Source organism: Hemitrygon akajei, chromosome 20 (assembly GCF_048418815.1).
Source record: "Hemitrygon akajei chromosome 20, sHemAka1.3, whole genome shotgun sequence".
NCBI classification, from domain to species: Eukaryota; Metazoa; Chordata; class Chondrichthyes; order Myliobatiformes; family Dasyatidae; genus Hemitrygon; species Hemitrygon akajei.
In genome coordinates this window covers 18,137,457-18,143,456 of record NC_133143.1, presented here as the reverse complement: position 1 = coordinate 18,143,456, position 6,000 = coordinate 18,137,457, and positions in this window count along the sequence as shown.

Sequence of the window (6,000 nt, the reverse complement as noted above, 5' to 3'; positions counted from 1 at the left end):
CAAAAGAACCCTGAAAGGGAATAAAAGAGATATCAAAGATAGAAATAGAGCTGCTTCCAAAGATGCAAGCAAAGGAGTCACCATTAGACACCATCATCCCAAGCTCCACCCTCCGCAACTGAGTAGTATATGAGACTACTGGTTTAGTTAATGGATTCCTCCATCTGAAGATCGAACTCACTAACATTGGCAATGTATGGCAAACACTTCTGCTTTCTTGGATCTTCACTTCCACCATAATGATACTTCCTTCCATTGACCCAAGCCTGCTTCTAGATTGTAAACCAACGTTAGAGTGTAGCTTTCCTCTGCACCTCTTGTTCAAAGACGTTTCGTCCATTATTAGAAGCCAGCAGTGAGTGCTTCCTTGAATGTTCAACCCATCAATTCTTTACAGATTCTCTTCACTATATACATACCCCTTTTCAAAAACAATGCATCTCTCCTCTAAAGAATGTAGACTGCCTTTAAGCAACACCAGTCACACACAAAATCATGGGCTCCATTGATGCAGAATAGCATGGTAACGTTAGTGAGAACAGAAGGCGTCCATGTGGTTACAGAAATGAATTATAATGTTTTGGCTTATCAGATCCTGGCTCCAGTTCTATTTTCCTGACAGCTTCCCACAATCTTAGCCTGCTAAAAAATAGAATGGGCAAGCGATAATTACAGCAGAGAGAATTGCAGAGCAAAGCAACAAGCAGCTGTGAGTTTATCACAGTTGGTGGTCCTTGTCCTTTGTCAGCATTTATCCAGCTGATCCCCAGCTGACTTTCCCAATGTGAACTTGTGACATTTTGCCTCTGTTAATTATTCTATCCAAGGCACAGCATAAAAATTGTGCTACTGCTCTCCCTTTTCTAGAAAGGTGGACCTACCTCATGAGTTGTCAACAAGAACAGTATATTGAAGGTTGATCCTGCCAACCAGTGAGGTCAACTGTTTACCAGCACTTGGTTTGTAGACAGTTGTACAATGAATAATGGTAACAGATAATTCAAATCCTCTCAAAGTGCCTTCCTTGTCTAATGTTATCCATGCTTTTCCTTTCCCTGCATGAAATGAACATGTAAGTCAAGTGTGAGCAGTGCTGCTCTAATATCAGATCCAGTATGAGAAGGTCCTAAACTCCAGACAGGCAACAGCTTAAGGAGCGAACACATCACAGGAAAGTCGTGATTGCACCAATATACCTGTACTTAGTATTTCATTATTATTTGAGTGATATTGTAAATATATTGTTTGATTAAGCATTGTTTAACTAATTCATTATGGTCATATGTAAAAGTACATGAATTACATATGTCACAACACTACCACGTGATACGCATGCACCTTGTTTAAAGTAAAAACAAACTAAGATCTTGGGTTCCTATCATTTTCTTGAAATTAGTTTAATCCTTTGGTGTTACAAAACATAACAGTGGCGACGAGGAAGTTTTAAACTGAGACAACTACCTACCTGTTGAAGCATAGTGAGGCATTCAAGCAAAACAAAAATCCCAGTGAAAAACAGTTGCACTTAAAAAAAAAGCAGCTCAGCAGGTTTCTTTTCCTTCGCAAGGCGTGAAAGTTGGTTGAGTAAAAAAAAGGCAGAAAACGAACAAATTCACGGGATCCTAAACAGTGAGTACCAGATGATAATGATAAACAAAAAAATAGGTGGAAATGTCTGGCTACATGAGAAAGATAGACACATATGATTGCTCAATGGATAATGGGATCATGTAAACTAAGCCAACTGAATAGTATTTTAAAGCAAATGAAATAGCCGTTGAGAAACAAGTACCAAATTTGCTGACAGCATTGGATTTAAAGGCATACTGTTTGCTAAGATATTTGATTGCCCCAATCAAACCAGTCAAAATGAGCTTTGCTGATATTGTGAAAGTAATGTAGGACATTTAGAACTGAAACCATCGTTGATTGCAGAATACTATAGGTTTTATACGTGGAATCAAAAGGAAGGGGAATCCTTTTCAACATACATGGTTGAACTGAAGAAATTGTCTGAGTATTGTCAGTTTGGTAATAGGCTTAATGATGCATTGAGAAATCATTTAGTTTGTGGAATCTAAAATTGAAAACTGGCTCCCAACTGAAGAGCACACATTTAAAGAGCAGTTGAAATCACTGTATCAATGGAAACAGCAGGCAGAACCACAAGTGAGTTGTAGTTCAGGACTGAAAGTGAGCATGAGCAAAATTGCAATCTCTAAACAGAAATCAGCCAGGCCAAACAAATAGTGTTACCATTGTGGCAAGGGCTCAAAGGTGAAACCTGCAGAAAATGCAACAGCATAGGACACATACAAAGTGCATGTTGAGCAAATAAAAATAAATGGACTGCACAGGGGAGAGAAAAAGATAAAAAGTCAAGTTACAATTTCAAAAAAAGCACTAATTTAAATGTTGTTGATAAAAAAAATCTGATAATGATGAGAGTGAGCTGAGTAGTCATAAGATTTACAATGTAAAAACTAACAATAGACAAGCAATATGGCTTACACCAGAAGTGAACGGTAAATTAATTAAAATGGAATTGGACACTGGCTCGGCTGTTTCAGTCATTCCACAAAATGAGTTTGAACAACATTTCAAAGATACTAGACTGAAGCCTGTAGATGTCCAACTGAGAACTTATACAGGAGAAAAGATCAATCCTTTACGAATGACATTCTTAACAGTAAAATACAACATCAAATGGGCCACATTGGGCTTAAATGTGAGAAAACCAGAAGGACCAGCATTGTGGGATTGCTTTGCTGAGAAAATTACAACTTGATCCATCCACCATTTACATGCCACATCCCCTGTAACAGAAAGCCAATCAAGGTACTGGATGATGCCACAGCAGTGTTCAAGGATGGCATTGGACAACTCAAACATGCCAAGGATAAGATAGTATTAAATGAAAATGCCACACCCAAGTTTCACAAAGCCCTTCTGGTTCCAATTACCATCTGTGATAAAGCAGCCAGTGAGCTAGATCGCAGGGAGGATGAAAGAATTCTTTCCAAGGTTGAGCAGACCCCATGGACAACTCCAGTGGTCCCAGTAGGCAAGAAGAATGGGTCTGTCAGGTTCTGTGATGATTTAAAGATCATCATTAATCTAGTACTGAAAGTAGATCAATACCCTCTGCCAGGATAGAGGATATCTTTGCAAACCTTTCTGGAGGAAAACACATTAGCAAGGTGGACTTAGCTGAGACCCACCTACAGATGGAGATGGAAGAAGAGTCCAAAGTGATTCTCACCATAAACACTCACAAAGGGCTTTATCACAATACAGCCCCTCTATCACACTGCCCCTCTCCCGCTCTTCCTCTTCCCGCACCCTCTCGCTCCCTGTTATCTCTCTCAATCTATCTCCGTATCCATCCCCTCTCACTCTTCCCCCATTTTCCACTCACTCCCACTCCACACACTCTCCTTTTCTCTATCCACCCCTCCCCTCTTTCTGCTTCGCGCTCTCTCTGGTCTCTCTTATCCTTCTGTTTTCCCCCTCTCACTCTGTCTCTCTCACTCTCTTTGTCTCTTCCCCCCGTCCACCTTGTCCTCCCTCTCCCCACTTTTCCTCTCTCTCTCTCACCCCTGTCAATGCTACCATCGTCTTCCATCCATTTCCTGCACGCTCTCTCTCTGTCTCTCACTCTCTCTCTCTCACACACGCATATTCTCTGTCTCTCTTCCCCAGACGGTCTGACCTCCACCTACGCAGAACTGAACTTTTCGAAAGATGAACCTCTCATTGCTGAGTCTGAGGATCACCGCAACGCCTCGCGTCCCGGCGAGCAGCCAGTCACTGCACAGACAGATCAGTGGTCGCAATAATGACGTAATTCTGGAGAGTTTCACAAGTCATGCCCCCAAGTCTCCACGTTCCTAATGTACCCGAATAGACCACTTCCTCTGGCAGCTCGTTCCATAGACAGACTACCATCTGGGTAAACATAGAAACATAGAAAACCTACAGCACAATACAGGCCATTTGAGCATCTTATGGACTTTGACCCCAAGATCCCTCTGACCCTCCACACTGCCAAGAGTCTTACCATTAATACTATATTCTGCCATCATATTTGACCTACCAAAATGAACCACTTCACACTTCTCTGGGTTGAACTCTGAGAGCCCTCCACACTATCCACAACACCTCCAACCTTTGTGTCATCAGCAAACTTGCTAACCCATCCCTCCACTTCCTCATCCAGGTCACTTATAAAAATCACAAAGAGTAAGGGTCCCAGAACAGATTCCTGAGGCACACCACTGGTCACTGGCCTCCATGCAGAATATGACCCGTCTACAACCACTCTTAGCTTTCTGTGGGCAAGCCAGTTCTGGATCCACAAAGCAATGTCCCCTTGGATCCAATGCCTCCTTACTTTCTCAATAAGTAAGGTACCCCTTGCATGGGGTACCTTATCAAATGCCTTGCTGGAATTCATATACACTACATCTACTGCTCTTCCTTCATCAACGTGTTTAGTCACATCCTCATAAAATTCAATCAGCCTCGTAACGCACAACCTGCTCTTGACAAAGCCATGCTGACTACTGCTAATCATATTATACCTCTCCAAATGTTTATAAATCCTCTCAGGGTCTTCTTCATCAACTTACCAACCACTGGGGTACGACTCACTTGTGTATAATTTCCTAGGCTATCTCTACTCCCTTGCTTGAATAAAGGAACAACATCCGCAACCTTCCAATCCTCCGGAACCTCTCCAGTCTGCATTGATCATACAAACATCATCAGCAATCTCCTCCCTCACCTCCCACAGTAGCCTGGGGTACATGTCATCTGGTCCTGGTGAGTTATCCAACTTGATGGCTTCCAAAAGCTCCAGCACATCCGCTTTCTTAACTAAATGATCAAGCTTTTCAATCTGCTGCAAGTCATCACCAAGATTTTTTTCCATAGTGAATATTGAAGCAAAGTGTTCATTAAGTACCTTAGCTATTTCCTCAGTTTCCCCACGTCAGTTCTTGAAGCGAGAATGCGGAAACGGTTCTTAAAGCGGTGATGCAAAAACAGTTCTTAGAGAAGTAGTAATGCGAAAGTCCAAAGTTTTACCCAGTCACTTAGGAGAGACTTCTTGAAACAATTTAAATTCTCTTTCACGTTGTGTTACTGCTGTTCCCAGCTGCAGTATGCTTTTCACGGAGGATTTACGATCTAAGGAAATAAACCGCTTAAAGGCACTGACCTTTCTTTGGCGAAACTTTGCCCAACCTTCTATTCTTCTGGCAGAACAGGGGTTATCATGGGCATAGCTGACGAATTCCTTCCGAATGAGAATCAAACAAGGTCGAACCTGCTTTACCGTCGAAATCAACTTTCCTCGATCTTTAACTTCCTCAATTTCAAATCTTCACTCTCCAATGACTGGACTGACAGTATTATGGCAAAACCACCGGCAATAACCTTTGACTTAAGGCAGAAAGTAAAACTCCACTTTTAAGTGAAACTGCGTCATAACATCAGAATACGCAGCAGCATGGAGTCACTACCAAATTTAACCACGGACTGCCCACGTCACAGGGTGGGGTTCTCCTTTTATATCCGGTTGAAAAAAACTATCACATGACCTCTCACTAGCGGGAAAATGATGTCACCCCCCCCCCCATCACAAGACCATTACCTCATGTCCAGTACAGCCTCAATTGCATCACGGTCACGTGACAGGAACAAGATACCCACGGGTACGTAACATTAAAAATTACTTGAACAATTATCTATAACTAAATTGAATAGATTTCAACCTTGTCACATACTCACATCTTATGATCCACATCGTCCAGTGTAGCTTGTCATGTACTGTTCAGGGTGCCGACATGTCCAGAAGAAGTGTCCAGAGCTGCCAGAACTACCTCCTGCAGTCCCAGAGACAACTGCTGCAATCACCACAGAGGAGGACCGTAAACACAAAATACTCTGCCCGACAAAGGGTCTCGGCCTGAAACATTGGCTGTTCATTTCCACGGA